At 38.9% G+C, this 16436-nt stretch overlaps 1 protein-coding gene across 1 annotated transcript in view; it reads right to left on the bottom strand.

Moving 5' to 3' along the window:
* The window catches only part of PIK3C2G (phosphatidylinositol-4-phosphate 3-kinase catalytic subunit type 2 gamma), a 372244-nt gene that overhangs the window by 298741 nt on the left and 57067 nt on the right, over nucleotides 1–16436 (bottom strand). The gene's annotated exons all lie outside the window — the stretch shown is intronic.

Genomic DNA, 16436 nt, shown 5'->3' with positions numbered 1-16436 from the left:
TGTGGACTCCAGTTGATAGATTAAAATTGAAATGAAACTGCCATTTTTAATAATTTATGAACAAAATGTATCCACCTCCTTTAAGTACCATTCCAGAATTTCCCCCTTCATAGCATCTGTATTACTAGAATCTCAGAGACTCTCCTCCTGGCCCTTTATCAGATAGCAACTGAAGCATTTTCTTTTGGAGAAAAAGAGACTCAGAAAAGAATGACATGAACTTTTCAAATATATGTAAGGGAAAGGGAAAAAAAGGTAGGTCAGATTTTGGGTACAGCAACCTTGACAGCGTCCTTTTAAAGTACTCCCCTGGCAGCATTAACTTTTGCAACCAACGCTTGAGCAGCAGCTCACCCTTGGGCCCAGTCAGTTTGGCAGGATGACAGAGGTCAACATTTCACATGAATGAACAATTTCTCCAATATATAAAGCAGGCATACAAGTCTCTCTCCTGTTACCTGTCCTTTAATGTTTAAACCAAGACAACCAGAAGGCCTGTGCACAATGCAATTCCTTTAACCCTTGGAACGCTCACGAGAATTCCCCTCCTGACTATTTTTAATTGAGGGACAAGAGCCACAAAAACTAGCTTCCATTTCTTCCCTTCCTTCTTTCACACAAGCCCTACTACCTCCATACCCACTCCAAAGTCCACTCCTGAAGCAGGCAGTTCAGCTGAGTTTATGACAACTTTGTTCCACTCAAGCAAGCTCAGGGAACTTACAGGCTTGCGGATGTCCAGATCTCTCACCCTCAATAACATCTGGAAGGACATTGTTGTCAGAAGAAAGTGGGCAGACATTACCTTCCGCAGCAGGGGCATCTGCACAGATTATTCTTATCCTAGGCAGGAATGATGAGAGTGGGAGCTATACTAAGGCTAATGCTCATCAGAATATGGGCATACATTAATGCTGCTCTTGTTTGTGCACCCAATGTTGAGGCATGCAGGAGTCATGGGTCAATCACTATTTGTTTTCTATTTAATACACCACTTGTTTTTCTCCAGTCCTCTAACTGAGTAGCCTACACCCAGATAAATATGCACCAATTTTTATATAAATATAAAAACACACACACTAAACAAAGTTGGAATCCTAGGCAGTGGGTTGCCTAATTGAAAGCAAAAAAGCTCAAGTCACCATATCAATAAGATGACTGCAAAATAGCCAGTTGTTCAACATTGCTGGTCTTGAAACTGTCCTTCATTCCAGGGCTTTCTTCACTGGTCTCTTTACTTGAACTGGTTACCCTTTTTACTGGGCTTTGTCTCTTTTGATTTATCAAACTCCACTCAATTTATTTCGGTCTCTTATTGTTGAGCTTTCCCAGTGAGTTCCAAGTAGTCACTGAAATATTTGTGGGAGGCTGGAACACTGGAGAAATGACTTACCTCTAATCACTTCTTGTTGAAAGAGACTGGTGATGCTCAAAACAGGAGTCGCTTATGGACGTGAGCGGTAGAAATTAATAGAGGATAATATTCTTTCCATAGCTGGGGAGGAGTGTGGGTGTTAAACAGCCCTTGCTTTCCCACTTGCCAAAAGACAAAAACTCGTTATGTAACTGCTCCTGGGGCTGTTTCTTGGCCCTAGTCTGTAGTAGATGCTATTCATGTGAACTCAATTTTCCAGAATATGAAGAATTTAGTACTTAAAACTGACTCTCAGACATCAAGGGTGAAATCTGAGTCCGGTTTTAGTCAATGGGGCCTTTTTGTCATTGACTTCAGTGGGGCCAGGATTTCACCCCAAAGGCCTACATGGGAGTTTGATGCAGAAAAATCTGACACAGAATGTAAGCCTCTAATGGATAAATTAGTCACTGTTCTGGCTGAGCTCGGTAGTAAAGCTTTAGGTGGAGCTCTAATCAAAAGTGGGATATTCCATCACAAGATTGAAATAGCTGAGAATATTTCTAAAAGAATGTTATTTAAGGATATTATGTCTTTGAAGGGGTTAGCCCTAAAGCAATGCTATCTTCTTTATTAAAATCTATTCTTGATAGAAAAGATTAAGCTTTCTGTAAAAACTAAAGCTGTTTTGTATCCCTTTTAAGTTTTTAGGCACTTGAAGAAGCTACTCAAGACAGTAGTTCTAATCCCTAGCAATTGCTTTTTGTGACATCCTATATGTGATGTTTTTAACAGGGAAGGATAAAGACTACATGACAGCAGCACAAAGTGCGGGAGGAAAGAGGATTATATATGAAGAGAAGTGTTTTCATCTCATAGAGAGGGAGCATGGTCCAATGGGCTCTGGACTCAGAGTCTAAAGACCCAAGTTCTCCTCCCTGCTTTGCTACTGACCTGCTGTGTGACCTTGGACAAGTCATTTCCCATCTCTGTGCTTCTGTTTCCCCTCCCTTCCCTTTGTCTTGTCTATTTATATTGTAAATTCTTTGGGGCAGAGAGTTTTTACTTGGTTTTACAAGTGCCTAATACAATAAATTCTCAATCTCTTTTGGGAACTCTGACTACTACCATAAAACAAATAAATAAAATAAGCTTAACCTGGTATAATTTGAGTCAAATTGCCAAAACATATTATCCTTAAAAGCAGACTTGGGTGCTGACATTGTGGTCTTATTTTCTGTTGAAGATTGATACAACAACCAGAAAGGCATTTTTCAAGATAGTGTTAGAAGATTTTTAATATCTTATGTCCCAGACTCAAAGAGGAGAATCATTTGGGAAATTTGTCTAATTCCATCCAAGAACTTTATTTTACTAGTCTGAATGTTGTAGCTTGATCTCTTTACTACTAAAAAATACATCAAGACACAGTTGATCTCTTGAATATTTCTACCATAGTTGGAAGAGAAAAAGGAGACTAGGAAGAGGAAAGAGAAAAGGCAGTAGAGAAGAAATGTGACTCAGAGTGTGGATGGGAGAGAGTCAGAGATGAAGGAAAAAGAAACAAGAAGTGGAAAAAACAGAAAATAAGTAAAGAAGAAAGTGGAGGACAAAGAAAGAAAGAAAGAAAGTGGGAAGATGACAACCTTGGCAGAGACATAGTGGAGGAAAAAAAGAATAAAAAAAGAGGAGAGAGAAAGATGCCACAGAAGCAGGAAACATACAAAAGTAGCAAACAGCAAACTACACATAATGGAAATGGAATACGGAAGAAAATAAGCAAAGTAAAGGAGATGGAGCAGTGAAACAGAATAGAAAAAGACTACTCCACTTCTGGGGATACTTTTATTCCCAATTACGTGGTGGCTTGGGACCTGCATTTAGTGGATCAGATTTCCAGAAAATTAAAAATCTGAAGACTAGTTTGTGTTCAGAATAACTGTTACAAGTTGTCTTGCGATGCCTTTAGGCTCTCTCCGGGCTAGCTGAATTTCCCTCTTCTGCCTCATTGTTCTAATATTCATGATGACCTTACTTTACCTCTTTGACTGCATCATAGCATTTCTATCCCTTTATTCTTTTTTTGCTTCATACCTTCACTTTGCTTTATAAGGACAACTATGGCCAGCACCTATGTTTAACCAATCAGAAAGAAGGTCAATGTAACAGGGTCAACCGCATCCTACATGTCCTCTCTGCAGCACCCTGCCTCAGTTTCCCCTCTTTGTTCTTGAATAACTCAAAAAGAAGCATTCCCAAGTCCAATGACAGCCCTTCTTGGGGTCTGATTATATTTACACAAAAAGGTCTTCCACCTCAGCCTTAAATGGGATACAGACCTTCCTCTGTGAGTACTGTCTCTTTCTCTGTTCTCTAAACCTTGGGATAAGACACATGAGCTGCCATTCCTTCTTTGCCTTCTCCACGAAAGGAAAACAAAACTTCCAGCTGAGTCTTTCTACCAAGCCCCAATTGCCTTCTTCAGGGACCACTGCAGGAGACTCTGTCTCTCTCTGCAGTTCCCTCTCTGGCTGTTCACAGGCCTCTGTTCTTCTACCTCAGATACCTTGTTTAATCATAGGACCACCTGTCTTTTGACTTGATTCATTCTCTCCACCTAGGGAGACAAATCAGCTGTGTCACAGGTGGGTGAGACCCCTCTCTCTTTGGAAGGGCCAGCTACCCTGTGACAGTCAATACTATAGTGAAAACAACACAGCTACTGATATGAATTGATTGTAGTCACAAAGTAAGAAGTGACACAAAGAAACAAGGCAACAGTCCATATAGTTTGGTACTTTGTTTCTGGTATTGGCCAATGCTGGATGCTTCCAAAGACTCTCAATTCACCCATGATGCAAACAATACAGGCACATGGGAATTTCTCCTTGACCAAAGATTATGAATGTTTTATGCCTTAAAGCATGTAAGTAGATAGCCCTGGTAATTTCATCCTAGCTGTTGTTGATTTTGAGTTGGCCTTATTTAAATTGTTTATTCAGTTTGTGAGGTTTTAAATTGTTGTACAGGGAACACAAAGATTACTACAGTTGTAAAGCCAGAGTGGACTCAAAGGATATATGGATCCAGGATGTTGGTTCACACGCTACATTTTGTTTGGTTCACTTAGTAGATAGGCTTCATCCACATAATTTATAGATTGATATGGGTTTGGATCCCCAAGTTCTCCCATCCATGGTGCAGGGACATTTCATTTGATGAGGTTTTGGTGTGGACCCATCTCTGTAAACTAGTTACAATTTTATTCAAAAGAAGATGAGTTTGCTCAATGCAGTAATCTGAAAATTTACATTCTGCAAAATACTCCTACCAATTTGTATAAACTTTGTACTGCCTATAAAAATATAGTAGAATCATGCTAATGTAGCAATAAAGCTTTAACAAGGGGGACAGCAATAGCCTACTGATGCAAAACATCAGAATGCTGGACTTCATTTCTTCAGCCACTCAAGAAGAGCAGCAGTAGTTTACTCATGAACATCCTGTAATGGGTTAGGTGCCCAGATATCACAGTGATGGAAAAGAATTAGAGCGGATTGCAAACTTTTCAATGTGAACGTTTTCTGCTAAAAAAAATGGAGTTTTGTCAAAATTGAGACCTTTCGCAGGAAAGTATCGATTTTGATAAAATTTTCTATGAGGGAAAAAGTCAAAAGGAATCATTTTGAATTTCTCATTTCAATAAAATGTTTTATTTGATTTTCTCATGTTGATTTATGTTCTTTAGATTTTTATAACATATTTAATATTTTATATTTAACATATTAAAGTAGGAAAACATTTTTATCATATTAAAACATTTTGGTTTGATAATGTCAAATCATTCTGTTTTGATGGTCTCAGACAGAAACTTTTTGGAATTTTCATTCCATGGAAAGTTTATAAATTTTAGCTTTTTGGTTCGGACTGAGAACAAAACAAAATCTTAAATGTTGGAATTTACCATGGAACAGAAATTTCATTTTCTCACCAGCTCTAATAAGAACATATATTGAATAACCTTGTTGGTAAAAAAGCTGTGGCTTGTAAAAAAATAAATAGCCTGGCACTTGTGGTCAAGAGAGAAGAGTTTACAACTGTCACTACCTTCTCCTAAACCCTTGTCCTTTGTCTCAGAACGCCCTCTTTCCTGCCCCAAGGCTCCCTTTATTATTTTTCCTCCCTTATTACCTATCCCATCCGCACTTTATAACTGGCAGAAGGGTTTTTTTAAAACTATTTTTCAATTATGAGAACCCAGCCGTGCACTCTGAGAACTGAACATAAATGATACAACCAGAAAGGCCAGATCAGCTAATCCAAGTGCGGCTCTGCACACTCAGGGCCAGGTTTTCAAAACAGCTCAGCTCCCATTTAAGCACCACATTAATTAGCCAGGCCAGAAGTGTGATGAGGACACTGCAGGGCTATTAAGCTCTTTCTAAAATGTGGCCCTCATTTAGGTGCCTAAAATGGGACCCTTTTGAAAATACAGCCGCAATTCAAAAGCAAGGAGGAGAGTGCATCATAAAGTATAGTTTGTTCAATTATTCCCATAATCTAGTTTTAATTGCTGGGTTGATCATATTGTATTCTATTATATTAAATGTTCAGAAGGCTGTTTTGGAAAAGCAATGAAGTCTTAGTCAGCAGGGTCCTCATTTCAAAACTTTGTTCTTACATCTTTGCTGTGAAGAGGGGAAAAGATCACTGGATTTACAGTGTTAATTAATCACTGTGAGAATTAGTGGTGTGTGTTTTAACATGACTACTGTACATTTTTTATTCATCACAATTGCTAACTCTCAGTCTCCTGAGTCCTGATGGTGACAGCCATCTTGGTGACTCATGACATTGCCAGTTGTGGGAATCCAGTGTAAAAGACTTTTAATAAACTAGTTTATATGCTGTATTAATACCGATTTAACTACCCCATAGACTTTAATGTTTAATATCTAAACAACATCTCTTTAATGTTTACAAAGTAAGGATGATGCTCTGATCTGAAACCAGTATTTCAGTTCTGAAAGAGACTGGCTCAGTCATTAGGCCAAATCCTGGAGAGAGTAGGAGGTAATGGAAGGTCTCAAGGGCGGAACTGGCATGGTTCTGCTGTATGAGGCCCCTCAACCACAGGGAAGCTGCAAAGGGGCTTTGCAACTTTAACTCTGCCACTGCACAGGCGGACGCAGAAGGGAAACAACAGGGATGTGCAATACTGGAGACATGGCCAGTAGGGGATTATGTAAGCCAGATACTGAGGGGCTGTCACTAGAAGAAGACACAGATGCTGTTATTAAAGCTGCTTGTGCTCCACTGTCCCCACAGAAAACACTTGTGGGCAAAGCCAATTTTCTCAGGTTTTGTGCAAGGTCCAGGATTTGTCCAATTAACCTCCACATGCCAGAACTGATGTTTGCTAAAACATGACCAGAACAAAGATACAATATTTTTCTAGTGGCAAAAGACTGGTGAACCAGAAAAGCGGCAGACAAAAAGTCCTGCCAAACAGGAAAACCAATATAGTTACCAGTATAGGAAAACGAGTTACTGAAAAGCCAGTTATCTAACTTATCCCCCACAGAGAAGGAGGGAATACAACTCAAGGACTAGTTGATTTTAAATTCAAACTTTAGGAAAGAGGCCTGCTCACAGACCTTCAGTGACGCACACCAAGCATCACGCAATGGACTGTGCTGAGGTGAACAGAAAAGCAGTTGCAGCAGCTACTCAGCTCGAGCGGTTTTGAATCCAATACTGCAAGGATCTAATCTGCTGCGGTAAACGGGCTATTGGTGCACCTATATCAACAGCTGTAGTCTAGTGGACTGAGCCTGGAACTAGGGACCAGAATAAACTAATTTTATTCTCAACTCTGCCATTGATTTGTGTGGCTTTGAGCAAGTCATTTCAATTTCTCTGAGACTAAGGAACCCTACTTGTGAAATGTTAATAAGGTTTACACACCAGTTTTGTTAAACACTGAACTTGACCCAAGACAAAAAAGTGTTATATAAGTAAGTGCAGAATACTGCATTATTATTAATTATTATTGCTTTGTGTGCACAACATCTCACTTGTCTTCACTGACCAGTACAGTTACTAGGGAGCAGCAGTTAGAATACATAATGACTAGCTGAATTATAAAATGCAAATAAAAGGACCTCATTTCAATCATAAGGGCATCTACTTGCATGGGTAGTCTCATTGACTTCAGTGGGACTACTCAGATTAGTAAAATCACACACATGTTTAAATGTTTGCAGGATCAGGGGCTAAGTTTATTAGGCCTGAATATAATCATTATATCAGTTCCTAACTTGAGATATGAACTCAAATCAACTATATTAAAGAGCACCTTAATGCTTTAAATTATACTGTACTTTGTTTCCCATTTACCCCTTCCAACTGTCACAAGAAACTGACAATAACTTTAAAGAAATCTCAATAAACCAAGTGAAATAGAAGTAGAACAGAACTCAGGCCCCGTTCAACAAAGCACATGTTTAAGTATATCCCTGTTATTACTTCTGATGTCAACAATGCGTAAGCATATTCCTAAAACTGAGTATATGCTTAAGTGTTTTGATGAATAGTGATGGACTGCTGGATTGGGGAGTGGTAAAATAGCTCATACTACCCTCAGTAACATGCACAAGAGTCAAAGTAATTAAAAAGAGAGATCAGCTTTCTAAAAATATACATAAATACCAAGGCCCACATCTTTCCTGAAATGTGGCACCCAGAACTGGACACAATACTCCAGTTGAGGCCCAATCAGCATGAATTTGAGCAGAAGAATTACTTGTGTCTTGCTTACAACACCCCTGCTAATACATTCCAGAATGATTGCTTTTTTTGCAACAGTGTTACTCCATTGGCTCATATTTAACTTGTTCTTTCCTTATTTTAGCCACTGATCCTATCTCATTTTCACTGGCATACATTAAGTGAGACGCCCAATCGCTACTAAACTTTTTGGTGAAAACAAACAAAAAAGTCATTTAGCGTTTCTGCCATTTTCCACATTTTCTGTAATGAGACTAGTCATTCTTGCAGTACTTTAGCACTTCCCCTCTCCAGCTGGAATCAGGAAATATAGCTACATGTACAAATGTAAAGAGACCTGAACTTCTTTGAACCTCAAAAAAGGTTCTTTCCAAGTTTTGGATGAATGCTAATGGCGGGATAGTGGAGGGTGGCTATTATTATTCTTTAAGCTGGTTAGTCCATTCCTACTGAAAAACAATTAAAACAAACAGAGATGTGAGAGTTTAAGACACTCCTTATATATTTTGCAGAGCTGTGCTCTGGTAAAAGTTTTAAATAAAAGCAACATATTCCTGGAGAGACAAAATGACCAACTAGAAAATCCAGTCCAATCAGGAAATGGGCCAGTAACTTGTATGCCTATAGTAAATGACCCAGTTTAATAGTTTTATTCATAAAAGCATTCATATAAGGTGACCCCTTCTCTATTAAAAGAAATGCTAGTGGATACTCACCCAGCCAGGAGAAGAAATTATGATTTTTATTTTAGGTAGAGATGGCCCCAAAATCCTAATATTGGATCTAAGGTCTTTGAACTCTGTTGACTTTTGGATCCAGATCCAAACTTTGTGGCTCAGATCCCCTCTGTTTTTAATTCCTGCAGATTTCTAAGACCATGAGTGCATTTTAAAACCAACTAAAGGTGAAGAGCAGCTCATGTCTGGAGACAAAAACACCCAGGAACAAAACAACCAACCCTGCATCCCCCTTCCCTTCTCTTTTTCTCTTTCAGGACCACTCTGGTAACTCAAGGTCAGTTTTTAAATAACATTTAGGATGAGGACACTTAACAATAACAGTTTACACTTCTCAGCCTCTTTCATAAAAAAGTAGTAGATAAAAGGCCTATACAATTATTACTTTGACCACACACTACGCCCAGTGAGGTAAACAAATATTCACAATTCCTAGATAAGTACAAGGAGACATAAAAAGCAACAGAGAGTCCTGTGGCACCTTCTAGACTAACAGATGTATTGGAGCATGAGCTTTTGTGGGTGAATACCCACTTCATCAGATGCATGAGAGACATGGGGGAGCACACAATGAGTCAGCAGCAATGCTGGAAGAGAACCTAGGAATCCTCAGATCCAGCCTCCTGCCTAAGCACCAGACAACACCACACTGCTTTGCTATATCTATGTAAAAGTAGCCTCACATCTTTGGAAATAAAAAATTATGTTAGTTTGCTGAATAAGCTTCTAGGAAGAGAAACACCATCTTTAACAAGAGCACTGATGGAGAATCTGAAAGGTGAAGCACAGCACAATACAATCTGGTTATTGATCATAAATTATTACCCAGTCTTTTAATCTGTTTCAAAGCTGCTTTCTTTTCCCATGACCCCAAATAATAATACTACCTAGAGCTCTTATATAGCACTTTTCATCAGTAGATCTCAAAGTGCTTTACAAAGGAGGTCAGTATCATTATCCCCATTCTACAGATGAGAAACTGAGGCAGGGAGAGGGCAAGTGATGTGCCTATGGTTACTCAGCAGATCATTGGCAGAGCCAGGAATAGTACCCATTTCTCCAAATAGGTGCCCCAGACACCAAACCACATTGCCTTGATGTTACTGTAACATTTTTGTGTCCTTCATATTACTTGAAATGAACTATTGCACTAAAACTTTCAAAAGCATGATTTTAGCTTGCTATTTTTTTAAACAAATTCCTTTAAAAGTTCCATGTCTTTCTCCCTATTTCTTTTTTCATCACAACTTATTAATAGTTACTACAGACAGACCAAAGAGGTGGGAGGTTGATTTTGCAACGCTTTCTCAGATGGCTTTTTGATTTGCAAGAACTATAACGAAGGACAGTTTGAATTCATTCTCCATTTCATCTGAACTGCTGAAGTATGGGAAAAATTTCATAAAATTGTTTCCACTTTGGCCTTTCCAAAGATTCAGAGATCAGATTCTGTTCAAGTACATACCAAAAATGTTTGGATGACTTATTGGATTGTCTGAACCCCTTGACTGTACCAAATAGAATTAGAAATCTCATAAGAATGAGCTTTCATATGAGATTTAAAATATTTCCAATCTCCCGCAAGGGAGATCAAAATGGATTCATGGATTTGTGAGAGAGATCCAGTTCATAGGCATCAAAGTTAAAGAAATTCATGTCTGGTTTCTCCCTGGCCAAATTTCATTCTGCCTATCCAAGCTGGGTCTGATGTTCATCTACCAGAACTGGAAAGGGGATAGATGGAACAAAAGAACTCAAAGTTCAGGGAACCAAGCGTCTTCTTTTAAAACTAGGTCGTATTATGAACCCAAGTTTAAAATAGGGAGACAGTTCCCATTATCTCAGAGGATTTCACAAAAGGGGGGAAAATGAGGCGTTAGAGTCCCTGTATTTCTGGCACAGACTCATGTGCAGAGAGAGGTCAGGCCTCACTTCTGACTCAGAAGGGTGCTCTGATCTCAGGGATCTAAAACTAGGATATGATTTTCTAGTTAAAATATAAAATAAAAGCAAGCTAGTCTACAATAACTATGAGAACTACATACGTTAATGGCAAAGAGATGGAGATATACCTATCTCATAGAACTAGAAGGGACCTTGAAAGGTCATTGAGTCCAGCCCACTGCCTTCACTAACAGGATCAAATACCAATTTTGCCCCAGATCCCTAAATGGCCCCCTCAAGGATTGAGCTCAAAACCCTGGGTTTAGCAGGCCAAAGCTTAAACCACTAAGCTATCCCTCCCCACAGTTATATGTACCATATAACTGCCTACCAGAGTCTAGCAGACCCAGGAGTGAAGAGAAATTATTTTTCCTGCATTTTCAAGTAGAGCAGGGTTGGAGAGTGTGTGTATGTCTGTCTCTCTCTCCCTCCAAAGAAAAACAGCTTGTGGTATGCTCAAACTTTAAACACACCATGAACAGCAGTCTGATAAAGTTAGTGGATGATCAGATGGAGGGGGGGAAATGTTCCAGAAAGTCTATAGACTACTTGTGGACACAAAGAACATTTGAACAAGTCGCAACTGAGTCCAGCTCATTGAGAACTTTTTTTTTGGTGCACACAGAAAATGCTGATTCATCAAACAAAGTTTTTTGTGGACACTTATTGGTTTTGACTGACCCTTTGTCTGGAAGTTCTCGGCTCCAAGGTGGATTTTCTGGTGAAAAACAGAAAGGGCGACAGAGCAGTGACTTATTTAGGTCTCTTAAATACCAGGTAAGTGTCCTAACTGCTGAGCTATTGGCTATTTGGGGCCTGTGGTTGGCATGCGCTCAGTCACTCTCAATCAATCAATAAAAAAAAAAAAGCAAAAATGTCTTGATTTTGTTCTGCATCTCAATGGAAGAAATGTTGAAACCTTGAACTTTTTCACATAACATAAATCTTGTTTCCCAGCCATCCTTACAGCTTGGTCTGATCTACAATTCAAACACAAAGCACAGCCAATTTAACATATTCTTGCAATTTCAGTCAAAGAGTTTGCAGAAGTCTAGTTACTAGAATAAAAAAAGGTTGATGTATTTATTTGGCCAAACTGCTTTATATGTACCTGTGTTTTCAAATAACATCATATATATTGCAACTTTAAGCTGTAGCTCTCCAAGTTCTTCATTTGCAAAAGTATTATGATCATTGTGAGGACTCGGGGCTTGTCTATATGATAACTTACTGTATGGCAAACCAGGGTATGAATCTACAGTGCACCAGCTTGCCACATAGCAACCTCCTGTGTGGTAAGTCCTGGGGGTCAACTTAATATACTAAGGTTTGAAAGCATCCTTGCCCCAAAATGGTAACAAAGGACTCTATGGAAAAACAAACTCAGTATTATATATTTGTACTCTTCTGAAAGATTTGTGTTGCACTACAATAATTTAATTCCAGTTAATTCATCTATTGGTTGGTCTCACTACTGTTCCCATATGCTATGTTTGTTTTGTCCCCCCACCCTGATGCTACCTGGGGTTCTTTCAACCCAAAGCTCTTGGTAACTCTATTCTGTGCGAGGTGGTGTCAGGAAATAAATCAAGGCAGACACGGCTGTCTGACCGATAGATGGCTGGCAGAAACAGTTCAACACAAAAGTGCTTTCACTTAAAGCTATACTTTAGTCTCAAGCACCACCTACACATGTCTGCAACAGGTTAGTAAAACACCCCCAACCCTCAATAATTACCAAAGTTGGGTGTGGCTCTCAAGTGGCACAGCAGCAGTCTTCCGATGACCAATCTTCCATCTGCCGGTGGGTACCACAAGATGTGTCCAAAGGGAGAGTCTCTGAAGAGTCCAACTACACAAAACTTTCTTCCCTTATTTATTCATTAGTATTACAATAACACATTACTCAAAGAAAACTTGTTAAGCAAGCAATTTCAAAGGTTAAGCAAGAGGTTTCTTCTGATCATCAATTAGCCTGATTTTTTTTTTCAGAGTTTGCATGCCTTGAGGCCCTGTCAGACACATTCCTGAGGGCACACATAGACAAGCTTCCTGTTTTTCTAAAAAGCATATCTCAGCAATTTGAACAGAGATCTCATCAGGAAGGACGCGGAGTCAAGCTGCCCTTTCTGTGGCACCCAAACCCTCTCCCCTCCTGACTCCATCATGCATAGATCCATTTACGACCTGCTAGCTTGGCTACTTTTAGCAATAAGCAGTAGTGGTTCGGGCACTTCACTGGTTTGCCAAGATCTCCCTGTACACTGACACAAAATATTATTTTTTAACTCATGTATAAGGAACGTTTGGGGATGAATCCCAAGTCGCTGTCTTGTGGACCCTGAAATTTATTATTATTCCTGGCTATTTTACTCCTCTTTTGTTAGCTTTCTTGAAATCTGACAATATTGCTTTATGGCCCTCTAAATTTATCAGGAGTGTCTTGGCTTCTGACCAAGCATCTTTGTGAGAGTCACTAGATATGTTCAGTGAAGTGAAATATGCAATAGCTCAAAAATATATATTATAAGCTCACATGCTAGCTAAAATTTTGGATACCGCTGGTCAGTGGTGCTGGAACAATTTTTATAGTGGGATTGCTGAAGGCAGAAACCCTGTATTGAGTTATTTCTACTTCAAGCCAGGGGGTGCGGCAGCACCCCTAGGGCCTCTAGTTCCAGCATCTGTGCTGCTGGTTTTAATGAAAACATTGCTTAAACAAAGTTGGAATTAAACTGTTTATTAACTTGTTATCTGTTTGGGGGCAAGGGTCATTTTATGGTGTGTTTGTATAAAATCTAACACAATGGAGCTGTAATGTTGTGTATATCCAACTTCTAGTTGGCCCCTGGGCCTGACTGGGGCTTCTGGATGATACTTTAGTATAAATGCACAATAATATTTAGAATTCTATAGAAATCTTATGAATTCAGTGAGTAATATTAGCAAGAAATCCTTAATATGTTACTTAAGTAACATTACTTTTATAGATTTTGGACATTTAAAAAAAATGAAGTAAACAGAGCCCATATAAAATATCACAAATTCCAGCAATCCAAAGAAAAGAAATAGGGCACTGTATGCAGGACTTAATGTCAAGTACTCGGATACACGGATCAAAGAAGAGGTCACCACTGGATTCCTAGAAGGAAGTTTGTTTTAAAGAATGAGGATGTGGTACCAATATCTGAATGTCTAACTAAAAGCTATAACAAATTCAATCAATCAGTCTGAGAAATAATCCCCCCCAAAATGCAGAAAATAAATTCAGGGTAAAGTAGGGCAAATCTTCACAAATTTTAAAACACTCTTCAAAATTCAGCAAAAAAATTATTATTGTCTTTTCTATCAAAAGTGCATTCACTTCTTCCTTAGGATATTGAACCAGGCTAAATTTGCATCTTCTTTCAAATAAATTCTTTTGGCTTTAAAATATATACATTTAATGAACTAATCCCATCCAGAAAGACAATGATGAAGCTAGATGGAGCTACTATAAGGTGGGTACATAACTGATTGGAAAACCATTTCCAGAGTGTAGTTATCAGTGGTTCACAGTGAACATGGAAGGCCATATCAAGTGGGGTCCCACAGGAATCAGTCCTGGGTCCAGTTCTGTTCAATATCTTCATCAGTAATTTAGATAATGGCATAGAGAATACACTTATAAAGTTTGTGGACAATACCAAGCTGGGAGGGGTTGCAAGTGCTTTGGAGGCTAGAATTATAATTCTAAATGATCTGGACAAACTGAAGAAATGGTCTGAAGTAAATAGGATGAAATTCAATAAGGAAATATGGAAAGTACTCCACTTAGGAAAGAACAATCAGTTGCACACATATAAAATGGAAAATGACTGTCTAGGAAGGAGTACTGCAGAAAGGGATCTGGGGGTCATAGTGGATCACAAGCTAAATATGAGTCAACGGTATAACATTATTGCAAAAAAAGCAAACAGTGTTCTCAGATATATTAGCAGGAGTGCTGTAAGCAAGACACAGAAGTATTTTTTCCGCTCTATTCTGCGCTGATTAGGCCTCATTTGGAGTATTGTGTCCAGTTCTGGGAGCCACATTTCAGGAAAGATGTGGACAAATTGGAGATCATCCAGAGAAAAGCAAGAAAAAGGATTAAAGGTGTAGAAAACATGACCTATGAGGGAAGATTGAAAAAAATGGGTTTGTTTAATCTGGAGAAGAGAAGACGGAGAGGGGACATGATAACAGTTTTCAAGTACATAAAAAGTTGTTACGAGGAGGAGAGAGAAAATTTGTTCTCGTTAACCTCTGAGGATAGGACAAGAAGCGATGAGCTTAAATTGCAGCAAGGGTGGTTTAGGTTGGACATTAGGACATTTAGGTAGGAAAAATTTAATTATCAGGGTGGTTAAGCACTGGAATAAATTGCCTAGGGACGTTGAGGAATCTCCACCATTGGAGATTTTTAAGAGCAGATTAGACAAACACCTATCAGGGAATATCTAGATTATAGTTAGTCCTGCCTTGAATGCACGGGACTGAACCAGAAGACCTCTTGAAGTTCCTTCCAGTCCTACTATTCTATGATTCAATGAAAATGGCTCCTTCAGGAAAGGTCAGATACAGTTATACTTTTCAAATATTTAAATTTTACCTCCTCATCTGAGTTTGGGGGTGAAAGATTTAAGATTATATACACTAACTGCTCATGTTGAAACCTAGTTTTCTTATATACCTCTTTTATGTCAACACTTTTGCATGATCTCCAGAAGAAATAAAACTAGTAATTGCTTTGAATACCTTATGAAGGGCTTTGCCAAATATATTCCATTTAGGGGAGGAAGAAGTTTTACTGTATTCTTAAAAACTTTTCCCATTATCAATAGCAGATCATACTTAAGGTGTATCATACTTAAAGTTCAAGCAACCTTCAAACTATATCCCTCATTTCAATAATGTCCACTCCTTGGCTTTCATGCCAAGTAACCTCAAGTTCATCATTGTAATGTGAATTGCTGTCACTTCTAGTCTTCTGTTCAGAATCACTCTTTTACCAAAGCTACAGACAAATACTTAGCCCTTTCAACCTGCTTATTTAGAGCAGTTTAATTCCAATGTTCAGTTTGTAATTCCTCCCCAATGGTTGGTATCTTAACCTCCATCTTAGACAAAAGATGTTCTTAGGCCTCAAATTTAACATTAATCCTTCCTTCTAATTCCTTAATCATCTCAAAGGCTGCATGAGGTGGAACTTCAGAGGATAAATCTCCTTCTAAAACATTCCTGGCTGCTTGTCACAATTTAGGGATTGAGAAACCGCAGTTGCAAAATGACTGCCTGCAACTTCTTTCCCAGAAATATCAACCCCAGCAGCAAATAATGCCAAAGGCCTCTTGTATTTAATTAATCTCCCCCTCTTGCACCAACTCTTCTTACATTGCAGAAGCATCTCAGAAGTACAAAGGATCTGGCCATACCACTAGAAAGTTAGGGTATGTCTACCCTGCAATAAAACAGCTGTGGCTGGCCTGGGTCAGCTACTTGGGCTCAGGTGACTTGAGCTGGGAGGCTATAAAATTGAAATGTCGATGTTTGGGCTCAGGCTGGAGCCCTGGCTCTGAGATGCCTTCAGG

The sequence above is a fragment of the Trachemys scripta genome, chromosome 1 (genome assembly GCF_013100865.1).
Source record: "Trachemys scripta elegans isolate TJP31775 chromosome 1, CAS_Tse_1.0, whole genome shotgun sequence".
Taxonomy (NCBI): domain Eukaryota; kingdom Metazoa; phylum Chordata; order Testudines; family Emydidae; genus Trachemys; species Trachemys scripta.
Note: the sequence above shows the minus strand (reverse complement) of the source record. Positions and strands in the feature narration are given on the sequence as shown.